A 12,583-nucleotide genomic window follows, 5' to 3' on the forward strand; every position below is an offset into this window, starting at 1 on the left:
TTGGTGATTATCCCGTACACCATGAAACTCCAAGAAATACAGTAAACGCCGGTTTAGCTTCTTTTCTAACAATTTACACAAGCAGCTTGTAAGGGCTATTGGCCGGTAGCTGCTAAGTAGGCCTGGGTCTCTCCCTTGCTTTAGCACAGGAATAACAATTGCCTCTTTCTATGATTTTGGCAGTCGTCCTGTTTGCCATATGAAGTTAATAAGGTAAATAATCGCGTCAAGGATGTCTTGGTGTAAATGTTTTATCATCTCGTATGTTATGTTTGTGCCCCTGGATTTGTTTTTCTACATGATGCAAGAGCAACGGTGAATCCTCGTTTTTGTCAGTTAAGAATTATAACCATCGCCTGATGTTTTCTCGCTGTGAAGAGGTTTAGGTTCAGCAATCTTTTTATTATGAAGGAATTCTACTTAATTGTGTGTAGAGCTGGAGATATGTCCAAAGTGCTGGCCGAGGGCGTTGGCCTGGTCCTCTAGCGTGTCACCTTTTGTACTAATAGGTGGGCGAGAGCTCGTGTGCCGACCCTGAAGTGCTCTTATTCTGTTTCATACCATGTACGGGTCAGTGAATAAATTTATACAGGCCAGGAAGCTTCTCCAGCTCTCTGTTTTCAGAGCATGTCGAATGCGTTTACCTTTGGATTGCGCTCGGTTAAATACTATGAGGTTTGTAACTGTTGTATATCTTATGAAGGTTCGCCATGCTTTATTTTGTTCTAAGCGTGCAGTCCTACACTCATCGTTTCCCCGTGTCCTTGGCCGGTTTATTTGGTTTATTGAAGCTCGAGGAATCGAGGAATGTGCGGCACCGATATAATGCGCAGTAATGTCTTTGGCTTGGTGAATGTATAGATGCGGTATGGATGTATAAGAAAGCTCAGATTATTATTTGAACTTATTCCACTTTGCTCCTTCTTTAAACCTTGTTGGGATGGTTGAAAGTGCAGGGTTGTGAGCCAACTTAAGTATGACAGGTAAGTGATCACTGCCATATGGATTCGGAGCAACACTCCATTCAACTAGAGGAAATAAAGTGGGGGAACCCAGCGCTAGGTGAATAGAAGAAAAGTTATTGTGTGTTGCGCTGAAACAAGTTGCTTGTTTCTTATTAAACAGACAACTGCCCGAGGACGACAAGAATCTCTATAGGAGCCGCCCTCGAGGATCGGCCCGTGCTGAACCCCGCAGCGGGTGCTGAGCATTCCAATCCCGTACTAATGAGAACGGTGCCGGAAGTTGGTCCATTAAACTTTCAAACTGTGTTCTTAGGTGATAGACGGGGGCAAAGTATATTGAGCCTATAGTTGTTAGCCTGCCAAAAATAATGGCCCTCATCGCCACAGCTTCTAGATTAGTTTTCAGGTTCAGTTTTTGGCAGACCAATGACTTTTCAACAACTAAAGCTACATCACCAGGCGAATGAGTGCAGCCGGCTCTGTCTTTTCGAAAGATAGTGTATTGTCAAATAAAGTTTGTTTGTGGCTGTTCAGGTATGTTTCTTCAAGATATGTTAGGCTTGGCTGGTACTCTGTAAGGATTTCATATATGTCATCAAGGTTTTTAATTAGGTCCCTACAATTCCAGTCAATTAGGCTTTTTTCATATTTTATTTACTAGAAGAGCAACTTTAGTGTGCAGTGTTTCTATAGTATTGTTCTGGCGTGGTCGCCGTCGCGCCGCGTGGGACTTTCTGAAAAACTCCTCTTTCCCTATTCTGGTCCTTACCGTGTCATCCGACAAGTCACCGATGTCACGTACGAAATAACACCGGCCATGCCATCGCCAACTTCCCACCGTTCAACAACGGACGTTGTTCACGTAGCCCGCCCCAAACAGTACCACGGTCCGCGACCCGCGTCGCTATAATTAGCACCGAGACGGCGCTTTCCGCCGCGGGGGTTATGCTACGGTACGTGCATAGCCTATGCATGACATTGGGACATGTGCCAGATACTAGCCGAAAGAAGATGACGGTAGCGCACGCGTACTCGGAAAACGAGCTTGATGTCAAAGTAGAAGAGGATCTTCCGCCTGGCCTGCGGGGTGCTCTCGAGATTGTAAATACACTGTGCGGATACCTCTTGTACCGCTTGGCTACACGTCTTCCTTCACGTCACCGTAACAGTATTATTTGTTTTGGGGTGGTAGAATTCTTGGAGGTGGCTTTTTCTGGCGCTCAAGGGATTGAACGTTTGGGAAGCCGGGGAGGCTGGCGCCTCCTCCATCTCTTCATCTGATAGCAAAGGAGTAGCTGACGGGTAAGACTCCTTCAGCCGTGCACCCCTAGGTGTGCTGGTGTGCGTTCCACATGAGGCTGCAGCAGCGCAGCGTTTGTTGAAGAAGAACCAGCGACTTCCATATCGTTGCCCACCATGCCTTCAGGGGCCAGTTGAACAGGACTGGTGAGTGTAATTTCTCTCACAGCAGCGGTGCAGGACGCCGCCACAACCGGTAGTTCCCCAACGGGTGGAGCAGTGCCCTGGGCTCCTTTGGGCAATACAGAGGGGTGCGAGGGCAGGACCGTGTCTACACTGCAGTACTGGATCTCTGCGGAGGCAAGACGCCGCTCGGCCCCCGGCGAGCGGGCAGCAGATGTTCTAGACGAGAACATAGCGTACTTTTTCGCGCTCCGGCAAAAGTGATGTTTTCGGTGACTTTGAAGTGTATGATTTGCTTTTCATTTTTAAAGACGTCACAAGACCGGGAATAGGCTAGGTGGGGATTTTCGGAGTTCGAGCATTTGGATGTATTGCCGGGGCAATTTTCCGTTTAGTGGCCATGCTGAGTACATTTTCCGCATGTCAGCCTACCTCTGCATGTAGTAGATCCGTGCCCATATCGCTGGCACTTGAAGCATCTACACACTAAACTTTTTTAGACCCTTTTAGCCAAAAAGGGCGTAGCATAGGTGGAAGAAGGATGTTGGGAGGCCTTTACACCCTTTTTCTTGAGTCTCAACACCCTTTTCCGAGCTGTACGCCCTTTTTGTTTGAAAATAAGGGTGTTGATCAACTTCAACACCCTTGGTTTTTCTTAGGGTGTTGAAAGGGTGTGGAAAAGGTGTTCAGCTGTTCATTGAATAAGGCCATGTTCGGATGCGTAATAGCACTGTAAAGAAGAAGACATCCCCTCATAAACTCCTCTACTCGCAAGAAATTTCCAAACGCAAAAAAAAATAATTGCTCTTATGCAATGATCGCTCGTTTCCTTATTGGGTGCACCTCATGCCCCAAGTTTAGCTTTGGCACGTGAAACACCAATTTGAACCTTCAAAATTAAGAAGGCTGTAGTCGTGTGGCGAAAGGGATGCTTACGAACTTGAACACGCTTGGCTTTCTGTAGGTTGTTGAAACGGTGTGAAATAGGTGTTCAGTTGCAAAAAAAGAACAGCGGAGCTGGGGGTCGACCTAGTTTCTTCCGGTGTTGCTAGGTTTTGTTATGTTTGCTAAGGTTTACAATGTTCTTGCTAAGCCAGGATGACCGCTCAGGGATGAGGCCTAATTTAACCGGATTTTACAAGGCTGTTCCAGTGTGCCCGCCTTCCCCCCCCCCTCCCCATTTCCTGGAGATCCAAGAGGGAAACAAGGTAGGTCGGCCCCCAGCGTTGCTGTTTCTCAAGCCTTGTACCACTATTGCAAGCTGCCATAATTTTTTTACCTTTTAGAATCCAAAAAAGACTAGTACCTTTAAAATGGTACAGTAAGAGGTGCGGATACGCATACGCCCCTTGTGCTCACACTCTAACAAGCTCGAAAGCCGACTTCACTGTCATAATAGCCTATCTGCGGTGGTGCACCCTTTACAGGCGCCCCAGTTTTTTCTTTGTATTTTTTTGGTAATGCTGCCGAAACTACCTCCTGAAGCTTAAAGAGCTTCACTGGTAATAAATTATGCCAATTCATATTGCTGTAAACATCTTGAGGCACAACCCCCCTCCCCCCCGCCCGCTTGTAGAGAATGTTCAGTCCACCCGTGTAAACAGGTACAAAATGCCTCCAAAATTGGAGGTCTCTCCACCTTTTTTCTTCGTTGGCGGTCTTTTCTTACACCCTTTTTTCTTTACGCCCTGTTTCTTAGTTTCGAACACCCTTTTTTGTAGCTTTACACCCTTCTGGGAAAGAGGGTGTTGAAATAATGAACACCCTTTTTGAAGGGTGTTGAGGTGGCAGGGAAGATTTGTATGGTATTTAATAAAATTCTTTAAGTTACGGATCAGAAAAACTACCGCGTAATTAAAAAGTTTTTGCAAATCCACGTGCTGATTTGTATATTCTCGTAGTAAAAGGCTTTCCTTTGCTGGGTATAAAAGCAAGAACAGCACATGTATTGCTAAGTAAGTATGCACGCCCTGTACCGCTAGCATCCCGTGTTCCAACTGTAACTTGTACGTATTGGCTGTTTGTGTTGAATGCTGCGCGCTCCGCCGTTTGATATTGCCTCTGCTCATGCCATCACCTCAGAAAAAGGGTGTGAGACTCAACACCCTTTCTTTAGGGTGTTGAGCATCCTCAACACCCTTTTTTAAAGGTGTTGAGCTCAACACCTTCTTTTTATCCATACACCCTTTTTTTGCCAAAACACCTTTTAAGGGTGTTAGCCATGGGACAAGATTTTTACACCCTTTTCGGCCCAAAAGGGTGTAAAAAAGTTTAGTGTGTACGTGGGTTTGGAATGTAAGGGCGGACCTGACAGCGAACAAAAGCAGCGTTGATGGTCCGAGGAAGAGAGCTTCTGTCAAACGTTAGTACAACATGTTTGGTCGTGATTTCTTTGCCATCGCGTCTCATAGTAATTCGTTTTGCAGCTGCTAAACCTTGGTCAAGCAGGCCTACAAGAGGTCTTGCTCTGTTTTATCCAAGAGTTCTATTTCAGATATAACTCCCTGCGAAGTGTTCGGGCTGCGATGTGCTACGACAGCTACTTTGAGGTCACATATGTTAGTCTGGTTCAGAAGCTTGTGTGACTGGTCCTTCGTGTATACTTCGACAAGTACATCACCTGATGACACTTTCTTTGCCTTAGAATTGCTACGCCAACGAATTCAAGGAATCACGCCACTTAGAACATGGACTTGCTGGTGTGTGCAAGTTCAGCTTCAAGAGAGTGCATCAAAAGAAATTTGGGGACGTTCTGTGGTGCACAAAACATCAGGTTGTTCGAGGGTAACTTGGTCGCTTCGGTGCGAACCCTTTTCGGGTCCCGATTAGTTTCGAAAGAGGTTTTTGGAAATACCATGCGCCACAGTATTAAGCTAGGGACGGGTGTTCTTTCTTCATTGACCTTACCCTGGCACTCAAAGAGATCAGGAGCTCCCTGCATGGTAGACAGAGAGAGAGGCAATCGGCCAGAGCTTGACCAAGGCTCCGACAGCCATCATTTGCAGTTTCTACCCTCCACCTTTCCACACCTAGCCACGGTTGAACACAGCTTATGTATAGGAGCTCGGGGTCCACGGCGTCGCTGGTCACCGTCACCGTGAACACTCAAGGTGCCCCGTGCGGGGGGATCATCAAGTGGGCCGGGCCGCCAAGAGCGGAACCGTCGGCGAAGACGCTGGTCGCGTGGGGTGTGTGAGAGACGCTGGGCTGAGAGACGAGGGGTTGCTCCGCAGAGCGTGGAAAAAGACTTAGCGTAGCAAGGTGGGCATGCACATTGTAGGTAGGGAGCTTTTCCACAAAGACGAACCATCTTCTTATGCGTAACAGTTAGTGCTTTCTGGGTGCTCGCGGCCGGCGCCGCAACGCAAACAACCAGCTAAGCAAAAGAGTCGTACGCGTAGCTGTAGATTCTGCACGGTCAAAACGTTTAGTGAAGGGGAATGGGAGGAGCAGGAGAATGTGTTTGTTGACTACGTTCTTAAAGGAGCCATGAAGAGAAAACAAAAGTTTGTTTTATTCGAAAGATTAGGTGTTTCATAGTACCCCAAGCGCTTTCCCGGAAGCAAATGATGCTTTATTCACTGAGAAATAAGGCAATTTAAGCCAAAATTTTAAATCTCCCGCTAAAATTGAACATTCCGTGACGTGTACAATGGCGTCATAGAGCCGGTCCATGAAACAGATACTTAGTATGTCGACTCCATATAGCACCCACACGCGGGAGTCGATCGAGACGGCGGCCATTTTAAAAATACTAGTAAAACCTAGTGCACCCGCAGCCCTAGTCATGGAATCGCCTGATCCGGAGAACAAAACTCTCGCCGAGGAGCTCGGGCTTGCATTTAACAACCTCACACCACAAAAACGCTCAATGCTTCTAAGTGCACGAGCGGCAAGAGTTGTGGGATACGCGGTGGACGGGAAAGCGACCATTCCGCGATAGCCACAACAAACGAACGCCCAGCCGTCGGCACCGCTGCCTCGTCAGCCCCGTCGCGACGGACGAATATAGACTGGTACGTATGTGCCGTATTTTGATTACGGTTAATAATAGTTCAATTTCAGTAGCAGTATCACTTATGCCAGTTGGCCGGTGTCGTGTATGGAAAGCCGTTCGCGCGAGCTCTCTGCTTCGACCAGAAAGATACGAGCGTCAATGCGCGGTGTTTACAGCATTTTTTTCCCCAAGGTCAGAGCGATTTGACGAAGTCGGCGACGAGCGCCAGCATGTCCCAGGAGTGAGCTAACGTAAGGGTCCCTGCCGTAACTGAACAAACTGAAGTTTTCAGTGGTTGTAAACTGGAAACGAGCTCGTAACGACAGCAGCAAGCCAACACCATTCGAAACTTACGCGACGACTGGCACTATCTCGTCGCTTCTTGCTGTTCCTTACTCCCCTCGTTTCTATTTTTACCTTTGCTTGTTGGCGATATGACGGCCAACCTCCTGTGAAGGGATTACGATACGAAGCAAGGTCGCGGCTGTGCGTGCTGGAACGGTTCGTTGGCCCCGAAGAGCCTCGAACCCGAAAATTCGTCTGCGCGACGGCGAGATGTCGAGCTCGGCCGGCGCGCTAGTTTCGTACGCATTGGCGCACACGCTTGCGAGTTCGTTCGGACCTTCAACCGTTTACTCCACCGTTCTTTGTCATAAAAAGAATGTGCAGTATGTTTCACGGGCATTTAGCTCGCAATGCAAGCTGTAAGCCCTGCCTAACATGCGTTTGCTTTTGCCGGCCTCCGCCAATCGCAGAGCATTCCCAAGTGACATCACAGGTTCTGTTGCGGAAAATGAGCTGGTGGGTCGCATGGTCATTTCCTTTTTTCCTAATTATGTAGCTTATTTGAGCGAAGTTTGCGTTATAAGTGGTGTTGTCGTTATGGTTCTAACGAGGCAATCTTTCGAATGAACCAAACTTGTGTTTTCTCTTCATGGCTCCTTTAAAGCATTTAGGATTTAGAAAAACAATGTTGCGGGATCCCTTTAACGCTCAAGGCAGAAGGCTTGCACGCGAAAGTGAAGAAGTACTGGAGGTGGCTAAGCTGTACATTCGCTACCACGGTGGGGTCCTGGGCTGAAGCACGCATGGACGAGAGCCCAGAGTACGTGAGGAGGATGAGGTCCTACATGCTTCAAAGACCAAGGCGGAGTTAAACAGTGCCCTGCGCGTTTGCGGCTTCTACCGTACGTTCATTTTAAGGTTCAAATCCATAGCACGGCGAAAGACAGCCATGAAGCTGACGGATCAAATGCTTTAAAGCACTAAGGCCAAAAAGAAATCTCAATCGCTAAAACAAGTCATGTGCGACGATACTTCTCTGGGAACCCGGTATTGTTGGGAACCCGACGAGCTCTGCACTGACCTGTTCACGTTCTCAACAAGTAGCTGACGACCACTATGGCGGTTCAGACCGCCTTTGCGAGCAATGGGCTCACGCCGTGACAGAAGCCGTAGTGTACCTTATAACACGAAGCATTGGCAAGACGTGTGTGCAAAATTTTTCTGAGGCGTGGGTATTGGGGTGCCCCAGTGAAAGTAAGTGCATGTCGTAAACCGCGGGCGAACATGGAGGGTTTTCTTTCTGTGTGCTTTGCGATAGGTTAGTTTGTAATGACTGTCGCAAAAACCTTTGCATTTCTTTTTTTTTTCGCGTGTGAGCGTAATAAGGTACGCCGCACCCAAATAGAATATTCTTTCTGGAAACGCTGATGTCATGCCAGCGCTCTTCCTGTTGCTCCTTTCTGTTTTTCTTGTTTCTGAGCGCTGCTAGTAGCAATTAACCTATACCAACTCGCCGAACTGTCCATTGTGTTGTCATACTTGGAGTGCGGGCATAATTGCTCGCGTCTCCACGGCTCGGTAAGTATGGGGTATATGTTTACTTGAAATATGGAGCAGTACGCGTGCAGTTATGTTAATGTATCTGAGACTCACAACGCAAATTTTTGAGTGGGTATGTTCGAGTTCCTGATTATGTGGCTCAATCTTTTTGTTGGCTTAAATTCATTCATTTTATTGGCTATGAATCTATCTTCTGTGAACGATGTAAGCTTTCGGCGCGGATGGTCGTTCTTTGACTTCAGCGTTTTTACTTTTCGCGCCGCTGTGACGGATGCCGGAACGTCGCCAGCCTAGGAGGAGATATTGCGAATTGCTCGCCCAGGCGCGATGCCCAGTCAGAAGCGGGTGATGCAACGTCCAGCCTAGGAATAGAGGCGCACATGTGCCGTTCTCTTACCTCTTACCAAGGGTTTATGTGTTCGGCCAGGGGTAATTTGCATTACTGTTGCACTTGCTCGCAGAAGCTACTCCTGTCGAGGGCCAGCTGGACCCCACAAGCTTTCGAAACCACACGGCGGGAGGCTGTATTTCTAATCAAGTTATATTGTATATATGTATAATATTTTGCATGAAGTGTATAAGTTGCTACTATCATTCTGGTTTGTCCCTTGGGGCAAAATGAGGTACAGCTGTACATTCTCCAGGAGACGAATAACAGAAATTTACTTCCGTCATATTATAAAAATATTTTCATCTTTCGCGTTTCCGTAACATTTCTCAACGTAAAAATGAACTTGGGGTTGCGCAAAATAAATTTATTGTTTGTTTTCTATAGTTTACCAGCCGAAGCTATGCCTGAGCTATCATTCTTGCCCTAATGAAAGGCTAAGGGGTAAAGTATACGACATGGTATTAATCCCGTTCTGCGAAATCCTGACGCTTTGATGTCTTGTTTGCCTCCTTAAAGAAAAGACAGACGCCGCAGTGGAGACCGTACTTAAAGGGACACTGAAGTGAATTTGTCAAGCTCCCGTTTTTGCTTGCACTGCGTAGAAATTAGCACACTTTTCATCGTTTATCCGGTTGACAAATCGGTAATTATTTTACAAAGCGCGAAAGAAGAAAAACTACCATGCGCGGTTTGCGGCGGCCGCACCAACTAATGCTGTGACGTTGGGAGGAGGGGCGCCGTGATTGGACGATGCCCAAGGTTAGCAATCAAACAAGTTTCGGTTTCGGTTCTGTAAAACATAACCAATGGCGTTGTTGGATGGGCATTCTCAATATCTCAGTGATCATCGTACCGCGCTTCTGCCATGTTGTCGGCTGTAAAATGCACAAGATAAGCCTCCCCTAGCCGAGACCTATTCAGTGCATGAACGCCCTCCGCGTACCCGCAGACGCCCAAATGTCATGCGCTTTTCCCCCATATTTGGAGCTTGCCTCCCTCATGCCTGTATCGTAAAAAGCGTGTTCGCACCAGGCCAAGGGTCTGTTCATTCTGGCCTGTGCCCACTGCCTGCAAGCAATCGATGCTTATGGCAACAGCACGCCAACGAGAACTCGCTAGCGCGCCAGTGCCAGCCTGCGCGCGTTTTGTGAACTAGTTCGTGTAGCCATGAACGTTGCGGCCCAAAAAAAGGTGAACTCAATATAGAAAACATCGGCGGAAAACAAAAAAGTTAACTTACAAAAAAAAAAAGCACATACCCGCGGGGATTCGAACTCGTGACTTGCAAAACACTTGCGGTGACATACCTAGCGCCCCAGACCACTGAGCCACGGAGCGGGATGCGAAGGCCTTGCTAATATAGGGTATATATTGTACAACCGGTTTACACTTTTATTTAGTTTTGGCATTTCAAGCAGCTTAGGTGACTATTTGTTGTACTACGCTCGTGCAGTAAGCGTCGCCCGAGTTTCCACAGTAGCTCACGTCTAGCAATTGCATTTCGTAGACGGAAAAGCGTTCGCAGATGCGTAGTCGTGCTGCTGACCGCTGTGCTTGTTCGCCCAGCGCAAAAAGTGCTTCCCGCACCCTAGTTTTACGCTGTACGGTAAAAATATCAGTTGATTTTATTTCCTTAGTACCTATATTGACTTCGCTGGCTCTTCTCCCGCCTTCAAGAGGCCTTATATTTTCCTACTGACGTACCAGTCAGCGAAGCGTCGCATGTGCGCTTGTGCAGCGCTTGTGTGAAGCGACCTTGACTTGGAGCTAGATACAGTGTACAAACAAACCAAGTAAAGAAAGGCACATTCTTCCATTCACAAACGTGTCCTGGCTTCGTTTCAACTAAGCGAACGAATTGCGACCAAGCAATTTTTTTTAACCTCCTTGATTGCGACGACCCGCCGGCGGCCGGCGGACGAAACGCTCGGCCGACTGACTCTGTCGGCCGGGGAGCTGTGCAGTAGCGCAGCCGTGGCGCAGCCAATTGCCAGCTCATCCCCTCCTGACGTCACACGAAAACGCCACAGAAAATGGGCGAGCGTAAAGAGAGGAGGACAGCATTTTCGAATTAGTTTTTCTTCTAAATAAAATCGCGTAAACGCGCCTACAGTGGTCGAAACATGGCCTGCGGACTCCGGACTACAATTTGCGCTAGTAATCCCGTAATGTTTACATATCACTTCAGTGTCCCTTTAATACCCACGGAGAAACCGTTGTCGGTGTGAAGGGTTAAATGTACGGTGAAATTTCTTGAGTCAATATTTAACAGAGTTTTGAGTAAAATATTGGATTACAATGGCAGAGAACTCGAGCTGCAATTCTAGATTCAATCGTCCCGCACAGGATATTAACAGAACACGCCTTGTGTTCCTTGCAACGATAATGATTATAATAAACGCAGTTTTATATAAAGACGTTTGCTAGGCCCGTACGAATATCATGACGGATTTTGATGTGTTTTCTTAACTTCGAACGCGTTTGTTTTTTTTAAGGCTTATAATGAGCCAATTAGGCAATTTCTTTATTAAAAAGCGGAGGCAAAGGATGAAAACAAGAAGCCAGCAGGCACGAGTGCTTATAACGAAGGAATGGGCTTACAGCGTGGTGAGCCGTGGAATTCTGCAATATGCAACGACGAGGCAACACTTGGAACTACGGCGAACGAGTGTTTGCTGTTAAATTCCCCTGAAACATGGCCAATAAACGCTTACTTTCTTAATCTTTTGAGTCTGGAAGCCATTTTAAAGCTGTAGTTATTGCTAGCACTGATCTAACCGTTTTGTATTCCAGTCTCAACATGTATACCCGTTGTGTGTCTCTGCGTCGATTTTGTAGAGATTTATATTACAGTGCTTATGGAATGCCCTTTTGGCTGTAGCAGAAAGAAGACGGCCCACACCCGCCATATAGATAGAGTCGCATAGCTCCAGCACACTAAGAGTGCCCACATGGCGAAAGAGCAAAAATGCTTGAGCCTGTTTGTGTGTTAACCTATTTGAGTAGCGCGGTATGAATTACCTGGGAACTTCGTCGTCACCCAGTTACTGTTTATACTCGCTGGCGATCCTTTAAAAGCATTTGGTTGTTCAAAAGTTAACAATATGGTACGCAGAACTTTAAAGTGGTTGCAAGTTTTTCGGGGCAGATGAGCGGCAAAGGAAAATATAATTGAGGCAATTTGTTTGTGCAGTTGCTAGGCCGGAGAAGTGTTGCGTTGGTATAAGGCTGAATACGGTATGGTTTGTAAACTACTCTATATTTTTGCTGTTGGTTAGATAAATTAACCGAAAGGACGCATCCACTTAATGCAAATATTGTGAAAAATTGGTCACCATTAGCAAGATTTGTAGAAGGTAGATCGGCCGCGAATTGTTTTTATCGCAGGCGAAGAAAACAATTGGGCGGGAGAGTCAAACCAGGCAAGTTGTTTATGCACCATTTTCATGAATCCGATATCACCGCATAGGCACCACTCCGTTGCGAAAAATCCCCTGTGTCGCAAGAGAGTATACGAAGGCGATGTATGTGCAAGCAATAATTCATCTAACAACCAGAACTGGTGGGATGGCTTGCGTAAGTTTAGCTCCGGGAGAATCGTGGCACGTATAGGTATATGTTCAGTTCAAGTTCTCGCCGAAAGGCAGGAATAATCTGATAAAAAATTGTTTTTCCTTTGCTTAAAACTAAGGCCGTGTTTGTAGGTCAAAAACAACTTTATCAACAAGAGGCGAGGTAAAAAACGACCACATTGTCAAAGAGACGAAGTGAGGAGCGGCGCGATACAAATGTCGCACCACAGGAGAGTTGAATTGGAGGGACGTGAGGGGATCCAGTTCATAAACTGAAATTTCTCACTAGTGGAATTCCAGTGCTAGTGCCTACCCCACTGCCAGTTTTAATGATGTCCCTTTATATTGTTTTTTGCCCACTTATCCGTCTGCCATTCTCTAAATCCTTTTT

Source organism: Haemaphysalis longicornis, unplaced genomic scaffold, assembly GCF_048455015.1.
Source record: "Haemaphysalis longicornis isolate Haplotype H1 unplaced genomic scaffold, Haemaphysalis longicornis Haplotype H1 scaffold_9, whole genome shotgun sequence".
Taxonomy (NCBI): Eukaryota; Metazoa; Arthropoda; class Arachnida; order Ixodida; family Ixodidae; genus Haemaphysalis; species Haemaphysalis longicornis.